Genomic DNA, 14408 nt, shown 5'->3' with positions numbered 1-14408 from the left:
CCCCATTCCAGCCCTGGGACCATCAGTCCCAGCCCCAGCAAGGCCACAGGACACATCTCCAGCCCCACCAGCCTGAGTCCCACCCCCAGCCCACGTCCCATCTCCAGGGCTGGAGCTGCCCAGGAGCCCCCAGCCAGCTCTGCTCCTGCCCCTCGTCCCTGGCACAGCGGTTGCAGAGGGGATGGGAATGATCCAGGCATCCGTGAGTAAATCAGAGCTGGCAGCAGAGGAGTAGCTCACAGCCCCGCAGGAGATTCAATAACCTGTCAAGTAAAAGGGTAGCAGGGATTCTCTTGGATTGCTAACAGGACAAAGCAGTTACCAGCTCTTCTTTATTTGGAGAGCAGCAGCTGAAGCTGACTCATACAAAATGTTAAATCTTACACTGACCTGCTCTACCCTCCATTACAATTACTTGGAGACTTATGTTCTCCATACAATATGTTCAGCTCATCAAAGTGATGTATGCACACAAGCCTCCATATCCATGCTGGCTCTCAGGAATACATACAGATATATATATAGAAATGGATCCTTGAAATTATATAGATATAAATATACACATAGATAGGGAAAAAATCTCCATGGAATATCTGTATGTGAAGTCAGATTTTCTTTTAAGCACGCAGTTCAGTCTTGGTAATTGCTCACACCAATGCTGCCTGGAATCTGGTAAGAGCTTTAGCAAAGATGTAGATGTCCAGAAAATTCAGATCTATGCATGTATGTTTTATATTTGTACTATGCAGTGAATAGTATATTTGTACTATGCAGTGCATAGTACAAATGCACAAATTGTGAAGATTTAAAATAATCCATTGGAAAGGTCATAAATCAATATTTAGGCAAGGAAGCCAAAAGTGAAAAGTTATTTTTACTTAATGTCAACCTCTGTCTCTGAAAAAGAACATTTAAAATAATGTAATTAAAAATAATATCAAAATATCAGTAACATTTTTCAGATGCGGCATTTCAGATGTGTTTATTTTAGGTAAAATTCTTGATGTTTTCAGAGCCATAAACAGTCCTAGAAAAAAAAAACCACTTTGGTTATATGTACATTAATTTTCAATTAATGTATGAAATATTTCTAAGTCCCAAAAAAAACCCCATTCATAACAGGGATTTCTTTCCTAGCAGGGATTTTAATAACTGTTGCCCAACCAGACCTGCAGCAGAGCACTACCATGGTGTTTCACAGACCTCTCCATGCTCCCCAGCTGAACATTTGCAAACCTGCCCTCAGTGACCTCAGTAAGCAAGTGATTGGTATTTTTTTTCTTTCTTTGACCACCTTACACATCACGCTTTGCCAGTCAGAGCCTGAACTGAAAAGAACTCATCATCACATTGACAGATTGTCACATTTCTGACTTCATTCTGCATTAAATTCATCTGTCTCTGCAAAAGGATTGAGACTATTGTTTTATAGACAAATGTGTCCAATTGATCAATAACATACTCTCATCAGCCCATGGAGAGCATTTACTTGCTCTCAGTGAATGCCAAAATTCCCTGTCTAATTCAATATGCTAGCAAATGAGGACACATTAAATTGCTTTCCTGTATGTATATGTTTATTGACCAGAGATTTCATGCTAATCTCCTTTATACCACAGAACTATTTTAATGGTTGAATGCTTCAGCCTTTGTCTCCACTGGGTAGTAGTGGTAATCAGGCTTTCTCTTCCATCATTTCTCTTCCCTGCCTACAGATGTACACAGAACATTTTCTCCATAAGCTTAGTGGAAAAACTTTACATTTTAGAAGAAAATGCATGTACTAATAATAAGCAGAAAGCTCTGCAAAGTAGAATTCTTCATTTCATCCAGGACCATCACACAATTTCTATGATGACAGAACACAGTTTTAATACCTTGCCTGTTTGTCAGACCTAATCTAAGGTATGTTTTCTTAGTTCAAGACCTTGTTAGAGATTCCATTAGTTTTATTTACATGACACAGGTTAGAGACATTATTCTGACAATGTTATCCAGGCCATTGTCAACAGTTGTATGTATATCACATCAGGCATTGAGAACCTCCCAGGAGCCTGAAGTTAATCTTTCTGCCATGCATCAGGCCCTCACAGCAGGCAGGGTAAAGTTGAGTCATGCTATAGTTCACAACCACCTCAGCCCAAACAGAAGCAAATTATCCAAGGCTTACATGATTTCACTGGCACAGAAGTGTGTTCCAGTGTGTCCTCCAGCACACCAGTTCCAGGACAACACCTTCATTACAGATTTGGCCAACATTTCACCAGGCTGATGTGTAAGTCAAATCAGACATGATTATCTCTGAAGGACATACCTATAATATTATCAATATTATATATGGCATGGATTTTACAAACATACCATATAATTAGTTTTTTCGGATTCAAGGATGCCTAAGTTTATTAAAAGAAAAAAAAAAAAGACACAAAAAAACTGTAACACATTCACACAAATAAAATAACAACAAACAACTCATTGAAATAGTCATAGGGCAGAGCCAACCATAGGTTCATAGATATCAAAATACCACCCTGGCATCTAATTCATTATCCTGTTCTACAGAAAATAGAACAATAATTCTTTGCCACCCACACACAATATTTGCTGCAGTATCTTACCAGGGTCAGATGAAATATTTTTGGTGCTTTTGACTGTTAGCTAAAAATTTGATTTATATTTGCTTTCTCATGTAAAGAATAATAATGGAACTTTATGATCAGAAATACTAGAAATTTTATGTTAGCAGGTAGTGGATATTCTTTTAAAAGAAAAAAAAGCAATACCTTATGGCTTTTGAAAGACAGCCCTGCAACTTGTGAAGTAATGTAATTCAGGCAGTATCTCTTTGTGTTGCTATGACTCTGAACAGGTTCCTATCTGCATCATATGTGCTGATAAGATAGTCAAATACCACAGGTCTGTGATTTGTAAACATCTGAATCAAGGGCACTGCTACATTCCCTGATCATTCATGCAGTGAGGTGCAACAAAATGGAACAGAAAAGCTCTTTGGAGCTCTAACTGCAATGCCCAGAGTTCAGTAAAAGAGCTGAGTCTGGGGAAAGGTTAAAAGAAACAAGCTGGTTTGATTCAAGTTATAATTATTTTTCTTGTATCAATTTTGGCATTCTCGAAGCTTGTTTATGCCCTAGAAAGACATGTACTTCTGCCAGCTCCATGCAAATTATTACTCTATGACCTTGTCAGGCAGCCACATTGAGCATTTCATTGTCTATGGGAAAACTCTGCTTTAATTCAGCCAAATAATTATCACAAAAGTGGTGCAGTGAAAAAACAAAATCCCTGGGTCTAATGCTGCAATACTCCAATTTTTTAGTGATTTGCAAAATATACAAAATGGAAATAAGGTAGTCAAGTGAAAATAGTAGTAATTTATGTTCATGTAACTGATAAAACAAATGCTCAAGGCAACAGGGTCCATGTACATTTTTATTTCAATCATGAGACATCTCATGTCATGAGGTGTCATGAGTCAGGAGTCATGAGACATACTGCATCTCAAAAAGGACAACTGAATTGACATTAAACATGTGGCTGCAGTTCTTGCTACCACATTACGCTCACGTGGAATTTGCCACTGTCTTCCCAGTTCTGAAAATTTGTCTGAAAGATACAGATTTGTGTGTTTCAGTAAGAGCTTTCTCTTCATTTGGCAATTGTCCCTTCTATTGTGATGTGAAGCAGTACCAGAGGACCCCCAGCTTCTCTCATGTTTTTGGCATAAACATTGCAATGATGCCCTGCTTGGATTCATTACCCCCAAAGATGTAAAATCGCTTCAGATTCAGCTTCTTTTCTTGAGTTCACTTTAGAATACCAGGTCAAGTTTAATGTCAAAAGAAGGGATTTTTTCAACAAGTGGAAAAGCTCATCTCTTCATTATAAATTGAAAATTTTGAAGGAAGCATTAGTGCCTGGGGATCAATTCACTGCCTGAACATTGGTACCAGGAACTGCTTTGGCATGTGGTTTTCTAGTTATTTTTTTGTTTTTTTTTCCTTTAATAAAAGGAGCCATAAATGATACATTAATCCAAGATATATGAGATGTGGATCAAATCTGCTCTTTTTTTGTGCACATAAGCACCCTTAACTTTCAGAATCTCTGTTTTGTGCACATCCAAACTGTGTTTCATATAGTGAGATCAGGTGAGCAATGTAGCTTTGGAATAGGCTCAGGGCATGTGCCAAGTGGTGCTGCTGTGTCATTACTGACCACCTTAGCTCTCTCTGCTTTGGAGCTACACTGCCTTTAACAGCAGAGCTGACTAAAGCTAATTCCTGGAGGTCTACCTGACCTGCTGTGGCACTTTGAAGTGCAGGGTGAATGCACTGGTAGAACACAAAGCCCCCATGAGAAGAGGTTCCAGTGGGACCCAATGCATTGCACTCCTCAGCATCATAGTATCCAGTACTTTAAGGTGTACAAAAAGATCTCTGAAGTCCCTTTATCTTGGGTCTTAACCCTGAAAAAACACCACTTTCCCCTCCAGAACCATAGCTTTCATATAATTTAAAAGTAGCACAGAAGAAGCAACTTCTCCCCCTGAAATAAGAGTCCTAAGAACATTAGGTTTACCAGAATGAATTAAGTGGGGCAAAAAACCCACTGTAATCAATGTTCATTTTGGGCTCATTTAATTTTAATTTTTATTTCTGGGTTTCAAAATTGGATGAATAATCTTCTTTATGAACATTTATATTGCACTGTAAATTTGATAGTGTATATCTTTACAGAAGTGCTAAATATTACAATATTTAATTTGATTCTGCTGATTTAGGATAAAATTTATATTCATTACACACAGATTGTCTAGCTTAGTTTTTACAAGGATATATATTTTTCATCTGGCCCTAGGAAAAATAAAAAGAGTGTAATTTCAGATTTTCCTTGTATTGTTAATATAAAGATCAACATTTTCTTTGACAATAAACTTTAAAATTCCATTTCTTGCTTTCAGGTGTTAAGACCTCATAAGAAATGTAAGGATGAACTTATTATTTAAATATTCTTCATGAAAACTAATGTTTGTTTCTTTGAGATCCTGGGACATTTACTGGTTGAAAAGTCTTCCAAAGCCAGATATTTCAAGGAAGAAAACATTCAGATTATATCTTTTAAGTCTTGCAGCCATGTATCCCCAGTGTTTTCATATGCTAAAATCTGGTTTTTGTGTAAACCAACAAGGCCATCCTTTGTTTGGTTAAGTAAATATAAATAAAATTAACAATTGTATAATACCTGCCTCTACTCACATGAGAGATTTTGTGGCTTTTTAAACCATAAAATTAAGCCTCAAACAGTGTTGTTACTGGTTAGAATTTCAAGTCAGAAGTGCTTTGCATTACCACGTGCCTGATCTCTTTCTATCATGCAATAATCTCAGTTTAAATGAACCTCTTCCAAGGGCTGCATGTAGACATTGCTGGTGGCATTACACAGGAAACACCAGGAAGGGTCATTGCTCTCAGTCATGGAGAAAACAAGAAAAATATGGCCTTTAACCACCTTCCCACCCCTACAAAATAATATTAGAAAAAAAAAAAGAGACATCACAGTATCATTTTGGAGGACATGCAGCAGAGCAGTAAGACTTCTGTACCATCTCACTGCTTACTAGGCAGCACAGAAAACCTCTGATACTGAAGCTCATTCCCAGGCCCAAAAGAAACCTTACATTTATTAGTAAGGACACAGAAGCAAATAATAAGTGAAAAATAGATGCTCGAAATGCTTGTGGAGAGATCCAAGAATTATGTTTGTGAGTACGACGCATTCTTATAAACTAAGTCACAGAGTGAGAGGAAAATTGCAGTGCACATCTCAGCAGTCCTGTGCTCTTTTCTTTTTCTGACATCTCCCAGAATGCCAGATCTAAACTACTGTTTATTTGAACAGAAAAACCTCTTTCAGAAGACAGGTTTTTTCCTCTCAGGCTTTCAATGCAACTGTTCTCCAAAAAGCTCTCATCTGATTTTTGATCCAAATTACATCACATTATTCATGAAATTGTAATATAATCATTTAATCAATTCAACAGCCAGCGAAAACCAGTTAAAAAAACCCACTCTGATCAAGTTTCCGGACTTAAAGAATTGAAGAATTTGTGTTTTTCCACTTGAATTTATGCCTTTGAGAACCTGGGTTAAAACTACTAAGTCATCTCTTGTCAGTGCAGATTGCACTTCTAAAGTAAAAATAAGCTGAAAAGTGTATTTACTACAATTGTTAGACCAGGTATTGAATTTTGAAAAAAATATTCCTGCAAAGGAAAGATCTGAGTTTTTAAGCAGTAGGGAAATGCAGAAATCACAGAGAATTAGTAAAATGTCCAGAAGCATGATGACATCAGAGTAAAGAATGCAAGGGAATTGCTTCTTTCTGTAATTTGACTTCTTCAGCATGGTTTTGATGATGATCACCAGGATAATTGTGATACTGAGCTGTATGAGGTTGGATCATGCTTTCATTTCGTTGTCTATTTGCTGCTCTGCAGTGGATATTTCCTGTACTTTACTGTCTTCCTGACTTCTTGATACTGTGGAAACAACATGTGTCACAGTTTTCAGGACAAAGTCTTTGGTCATCTAAATGTGCCATGGTTTTGAGGAAATGTTGGTATGCACCAGGCTGTAGGGGTGACCCTAGGGCTGTTTCCCTGGAGGTTGCATATTCTGGGTGACCTAGCATGAGGTCCTACACCTGCGTGAAGACCTGAGGTCCACTACCGTGCATCCCACAGCCATGTGCTCCCATTCCAAGCCCTGCACACCCCAGCAAGGATCTCTGAGAGTGCAAGTGGGCTCTGTGTGTGTTTCTGCTCCAGCCTTCTCACATGACAAGATAATTGAGACCAAAGCACAGAGGAAGGGTGAAGGTATGAGTGAATCTTAACAATGTCTACAAAACCAGAGAATTCAGCTTTCTCATTCACCAGTCTGCTCACAGTGTAGCTTCACATAAAAGTGACAGGTAGGAAGAATCAATGGCTAAAGAAGGACTACAGACAGGTTCTTCCAAAGACAGAGCCCTCATCTCCATCTCAGCTCTGAAGACAGATTTAGAGAGGTGGCCTGACACATGGCAGCTCCTCTGCACTCCTTGTCTCTTTCCAGAAGCAGGAGGGCAGGGAATTCCTGCCGTTGCCACACAAGCAGAGCTGCACAAGCTGTTTGGCACTGCTGACCAGCCAACACAGCTCCAGCAGACACCTGGCCAGTGCATTTGGAAGTCCTTGATGGTGCCAATGCAAGCAGTATCAGAGGATCTCTGAGTGATAAGGGATGCACTGCTTTTGGCTTGGATATAGTTAATTTCCATCATAGTAGCCTGCATGGGGCTGTCATGAAAACAGTACAGATGACACAGTAATTTTTGCTGAGCAGAGCTTACACAGAGCCAAGGCCTTTTCAGCTGCTCAGCCCACCTCACCAGTGAGGAGGCTGGGGGTGCACAAGGAGTTGGGAGGGACAGAGCCAGGACAGCTGACCCCAGCTGACCACACCATACAAGGACAAAGCAGGGGGCATTCAAAATTACAGTGCTTGTGTTCCCAACTAACCATCAAGCAAGATGGAGCCCTGTTTTCCTGGAGATGGCTGAACACCTGCCTGTCCTTGAGACATTGTGGATTACTTTGCTTGTACAGACTGCTTTTACTTTACCTATCAGACCCACAAGTTTTCTAACTTTTGCCCTTTGATTCTCTCCCTCATCCTGTTGTGGGGGGAGTGACCAATGAGCTGCCTGTTGTCTTTAAACCACAACAAGGGATTAATCATGTAATAATCTTGTATTTAATCCCATTGCTCAGCCTGAATGTATAAAGTAATGTCACACTGAAAAGGAACACAATGGTTTTATGGATCACATCCTTTAACACTGGATTTCAGGACACATTTTCACCTCCTAGCTTACTTAGAGCTTGTGAAGGACCCAAAGTTCAGAACCATTTGAATTTCATGGTATTTGTGCAGCTGTCCAGATCAAGAGAATATCAATCAGATTTCAGTCTTTTTATTTTTTTTTTTTAATATAGATGTAAAGATGCACAGTTTTACTTAGTGGATGTTAGAATGTAACTCAGAACATTTGGTTATTCAGCTTCTGCCTGGGCGTGTTTCATCACAGCCCAACCATTTCTGAAACTCCACAGGGATCAAAGAATATAAGAGATAAAGGGCCTGTTAAAACACCACAGTCCTTATAAATTCTTGTCATGTCAATTTTTTAGTGGGAAAGGATGACAGAAGCATGAAAAAGCATCCTAACAGAGTACAGAGTCCATCAGTGCCCTTAAAAGAGACATGAGCCTAGCAGTCTTCCAGTATTGTTGTCTTTGCAGGGTGGATAAGAAAGAGCCAGAGGTTGCAATGTGCAATGAAGATTAAAAGCACTTTTCCTGTAGAGAGGAGGTCATCTGACATCTATTTAAGGATAATGATAGCAGTCTATTAAAGGCAGGTGAAACAAAGGGACAAAAGAAAATGTGTCTAAATAAAAAATAATGGTCATGTAGCTTAAAGGACTCAAAAATAAACACACATCACTCATGACATTGCAGACATAATGGGGTCACCTCTCAAGACAGTGAAGGATAAATTTGAAGATCCTTCTTAGGGTTTTTTTCAATTTATATAAATCAAAATTAATTGAAGGAAGATAGGCTGTTCAGGACTTGGTTTGTATGCTGGGGATGAATGACAGCTCCATCCAGCTGAATTGATATGTCTTAAATGGTCTATAAAAACCTATAAAACTCATCAGTGTTTCCAACCAATCTGGCCACCAAGAAGTATAAGACTCGTTTCACAAGTTTTTTAATTTTCCTCATTCAAGCTGAGCTAAGATATGAAGATACAAATACAGATTTCTGCCAGACTGCAGTTCACAGAACAGATTTGCAGCTTTTATACATGGCTGCATCTTGTTAAACTCCACAGAGACACGCAGATTCAGAGACGAGTATCTTGTCCGTCAAGCAAGTAATACTGTTGTGTGTGTGGAAAGGAACAGTTTATTTTAGGACTAGAAAAGGAAACTATTTTATGCAAGACTGCATTAGCCTTGCAGAGTCTGGTTTGCAACAAAATTTTTACAGAGAAAGTGGATTGACTTCACCTACTTGAAACTTGTAAATAAGGTATTGCTTCACAGATGTGACCAAATTTCCTCAACAACTCAGAGTAGAACTTTTCTGTCTCAAATATCTTCCAGAGCCTTTAAACCTGCTGGCATAGATGCCACTTGTATATGTTAGATAGATGCTTCATAACAGGAGAATTTCTAATGCCAACCTTTTTCTTTTTATGCCAGAGGAAAATGACTATTTACTTGATCTTTGATACAAATGGGTTTTGATGCCACCCATCCACATGTGCAAGTATGTGTGTATCCACATACACCTATACATGCCACCAATCCATTGCAGTGCTTTGGAATAACGTATTGCATATGAACTTTCTAAAATTCCACATCCTACTTTAGATGTAGCCCACTTGGAAAATTCAAATGCAAAGAAGAAAGATGAATATTTGACTTGCTGTTCTAACAGACTTGGATGACTGAAACACCCACTGCCAGTAAAACTGTTCAAGATCTCTCATGAAAAATTAATATACAATTTCAGTATATTTCAGTATATTTCACTGGTCTGGTAATGCCTCTAGAAAGCTAGTCATAATCATCATCTTAATTAAAAGATGTCCAAATTTAGAATGACAAGAACCATCAGCCTAAGTCTGTCTTCTGTCAGATTTGCTGTAATATGTTCTGAAGATATTCTATATCCCACATACTGCCTTGCTGGTGACTTTGTGGCTCTTAAGAGAAAAAAAAATTTTTTTTGTATTAGGAAGTATCAGAGAAGAATTTTCCTACATAGTAAATGCTACTTACGGATAGATATTTTTCATTCCTCAGTGTTTTAAAAAATCACAACTAATTTCTTCACAGGTAACACGTGTAAACCAGTTGATGGAACAAGTCACAGTAATGTTTGCTTTGGTGCCAATTCCATTACTTCGATCAGTGCTACTTCAAGGTGGAAAATGTCTTGGGAAGAACAGTTTAAAATGTTTTATACAGACAAACAAATACTTAGAGAATTTGTGACTTTTGCTGCACAAAAATCACAGATGTGTTTGATTGAATTTCTGAAACCAATTCAGAATTAAGAATGCATTAGAAATGGCCAATGACCACTTTTTAAAATTTTCCTTCTTTAAAAACAGAAGAAAAATCCACTGAAGCTGCAAATAACTCACTACTAAAAAAACCCCACCAATAAGATTCAGTTCAAGGTTCCCTGGGTGTTACCTCTTTGTCTGACTTCAGATTGTGATGATTTAATGTTGTTCCTATCTCCACTGAATTCACATTAAGAGGACATAGGACAAATAATTATGCTTGTATTTAGATAACTATTGCTTCTTTCTCCATGTGCCCAGGACAGCCCAGAGGAATTCTAGCCAAAGCCACTGTTATGAGCATCTCTTCTGAAAAAAAAAAAAAAAAAAAAAAAAAATTACTGACAACTTTCACATTTGTTTAGAGCACATAACAATATCTAAAACTTCATTGCACAGGTGATCCTGAGCACAAAATATCCTCTTTCCCATGTCAGTCTAGATATATATGGAATGCACATTGCTTGGTGACTCAAGGATATGGTCTCTGAGATAATGTCTTCAGTTCAGTAGTTCTTAAAAGTGCAGGGGAAAGGTTTGACTGGGAAGAAAGAAGAGGATTTGGCAGAAGGAGCATGCATTTTTTTGCATGGTCCCAGCAATCTGCTGCCATTATCTCTCCTTCTCTTCTCCTTCCCTCACAGAATGAGTGCAGACTCTGACATGGGAAAGCATAGGAAGAGAAAAGGGACCACAGGAAAAGACTTTGAAAATCAGTGTACCTTGTGTCATGCTGTTCAGGGACTAGGCCTGGCACTCTAAGCCTCCTGGACTCTAAGTCCAATGTTTTTTCCTACTTGCAGACCAATTGTGCCACAGCCACTCTTTTGTTGAGGGTTCCATGGTATTCTTTGCAAGACAAATCAATTCTGTGACTGTCTAAAATATTGTTAACAAAAGTAGGTGAATGATAGAACAAATATCAATACTCTGTAAAACATTTATTACTGTTTATTCCCAAGTTCCTAATGCACTCATCCATGCTCCATAAGGATGACTTTGCATCTTTTCAGTCAGTTCTCTTTCTGGGTATACAGGGGATTCAGGTTCCATGAAGACTGTGGTACTTTTGAAAAAGTTTCCCATTATAAGCTGAATCAGACTTTTTCCTGAACTTTATGAGGTCCTCTGAAATGGCAGAACATTGAACTGCCTTTGATATGATCATTTTCTCTCTGAGTAGTAATTATAATTAGCTCTTTTTTAATATCCTCTTTTGGCTTTAGTACAGTTAAGTCTATAAAACAGGCCTGAAACTTTCCAGGCACTGTTGAGAACTCTTTTGTATTTTAAGTCAATACCTAAATATAATAAGTTTTCTTAATGTGTATGGAAATTCTATATGAAGTCAAAGGACTTTTATGATGTTCTACAAAGATACTAGACCTCTCTTCCCTTGAAGTAACCTTGACTAGATGGCTAGAAACTCATGAGGGGTGTTCTAGAATGTGTCCTGATTGTGTTCCTTCTTCCCTCATTTCATCATTTTACCCTTCTTACTCCTTTTCTTCTACATAGAATCTTCCTTTCCAAGTGACCTGAGCCTCTTAAACATTCTTGACTCTCTAAAAACTTACCTTACTTCCTTTTCATTTCCAAGTACTTCACACACATCGTTTACAGCTATGGTGTTTCTTTCTGCAGTAAGAAATCATCTTCAAAGACACCTGTCCATGGCTTTCTAATAAACAAGCTCACGTCAAATTGTTTCATAACGGCTTTCTAAAAAGCAAGTCTTCAATCTCAGCCCCTCCTTGTTGAGGATTGTCTTACCTGTTCATATTTTTGAAGTGTTTCTTGCCATCAACTTTCAGAATGTGGCCTTGTGATGGGCATTCAGGTGGTTGCATGTGTCCCAGAGGGTTCAGTCATCATCTCGCTCTTTCCCTGCCACACTGTCACTGAGCAACAGCATTCAGAGCACCTTTATTCTGAGGATTTGCCACTCTACTTTTGTGGGCAGCTCTCACCTCTGATAGAGATTTAAACCTCCTCCTGTGTTTCTGCCATACTCTTATCAAAGGATCATATGAAATTTTGGATGGGAGGACAACAGGCATTTTCTAGTCCAATCTACTGCTCAAATCAGGGTCAGCTCTGAGGTCAGATCAGACTTCTCAGGGCTTTATGCAGCTGCTTAGTGGCTTAAAAACCTTCATGGAAAGACAATGTACAACCTCTCTGAAAGCCTCATTTTGTGCTGGGCTGTTCTTGTGGATCTCAGTCTCAACATTCTCAAGAGTGCTCTAATGGAGTGTAGCTTTTCTCTAATGCTCACCTACTACAGAAAATCCATATATGTTCATGTCATCAGATTACATCACCTGGCTTCTGGTGTTGCACAAACTCTCAGAGACAGAAGACTTTGTGCAGAAATTAATTATTTGGATTGTGGCATAGGATCAGGGCACAATTGGACTGTCTCATGGACCACCTAAGAGTCCCAGTTTCAAGGGTTCTCACAGCAGCATGTTCAGCTGGATTGAGTGAGACTCCCTGAGATGCTCTTCTGCTCATTTCATACAATCTACCTGCCTGTGGGTGTACGTGACCGCTTCAGTTCATGTGTGATAAAATGTTATTGATTGTCTCCACTAGATCCAAAACAGCTTCAAAACACCTAACCAAAGAGCTGTCCTACGTGACCATTTCCTCATCTGTAGGAATATTTTCTATTGGCTGTTTACACCTTTTGCCCACGTACAATTTGACTGATCCTGCAGCAAGAATCTCTGTGACACTCCACCCACAACATTAATCAATAGGTGTAAGCAAATAAATTGGACTTACACAGCAGGAGCAGCCCAGTGGAATCTCTAGGGCTGTCTAAAAATCCCACTTGGAGAGGTCTTGCAACAATCAATAACATATTTAATTTTCAAGGTGGCTGGTGTTTCAGACAATCACCTAGTTTTTTAATTCTCTGTTGGAAAGTGATAATGACAGCAAGCTCAACTCCTAACTTTCATGAGATGGGGGAGTAATAAAGTCCTGGGAGTCTTTTGCTGTCACTGGTATGTATCTCAGTCATTTCAAAAACCCGTGTAATCCTCTAGGCACTAAGTGGGAGTTTCCAGCTGGGATTGAAATTAGTAAATTAGTTTACCGTAGCAACAGCAAATTGACAAAAGCATAGAAATGCATTTTTGTTTGATTTTTTTTGGTTTCTAACTATGTATAAAGAAGAAGGACATTGTATTCATGCATATAGTATGGACAGGTCTGGTTTTTTCTCAACTTGTATATTTGTTATGAATGTATTTATGTTTCTTGTTCCTGATGTATTTCTTATATATTATTAAACTCCACTAAGAGCTGGTGTCTGGTATTCTTGTTGTAATTTGGAAAAAAAAAATCCACAAACAAACAAAACCATAAAAATTACAAAATCTTCGCCTTTTGTTTCTTACTTTAGATCTTACTTCATTCTTGGAATGAAGGACTGAATTAAAATATTTTGCTGTCACTTCATTAATGATAACTCAGGGCTGACACTTGCTTGTCTAAGTCCTTCAGTTACCTGTATGACACAGCAAAGCTATTCATTTGATCAAGCTCAGAATGTGCTTAAACTCCAGAATTTATGAATTTAAGATTGCGAAGAGAAGGGGGGCATATGGCCCAAATAATTCATTAGAAAGTTTTACACAAAATAAAACTTTAAATCCATTTGAACCCGGATATCTGAGATGAAATTGCAATGACTAAAAGAAATTACAATGAACATAATTTTCTTTTGTTAACTCTAATCTTTTCTGTGAAAACCGCTTAAAAGTCTTGATCCTGGTACTTCCTTGAAAGCTGCAGAGGAAGAAGTTCATAAAATTAAGTTTCCAAGTAATTAATTCATTATTTAGTCAAACTGCTCATAAAAAATCTTCATAATTCAAAAAATCATAATTTTTCTATTGTGCATGTGCATGATTTTTAATGAAGACAGCTCTTAAGCATTGGAAAACTGAAATATTCATAAATACATTTGACCTGACTGAAAGCTTTACTTTTCCTTCACTCTGAAGATCACAGTCAAATCTGAGCATGAATTACAAATGTACACAGATGTTCCAACTCATGAAATATTTGGATTAATCGTATTTTTGCAACACAAAGCAACTTCAAAAAGCCTGTTGTTACCAAACCATCTTGGTAAAAACATAATTGCAAGTGGCTATGTCCTACACAATGACATATGTGGTTTAA

This window comes from Vidua macroura, chromosome 5 (genome assembly GCF_024509145.1).
Source record: "Vidua macroura isolate BioBank_ID:100142 chromosome 5, ASM2450914v1, whole genome shotgun sequence".
Taxonomy (NCBI): Eukaryota; Metazoa; Chordata; class Aves; order Passeriformes; family Viduidae; genus Vidua; species Vidua macroura.
The sequence above is the reverse complement of the archived record's forward strand: the minus strand, read 5'-3'. Positions refer to the sequence as shown.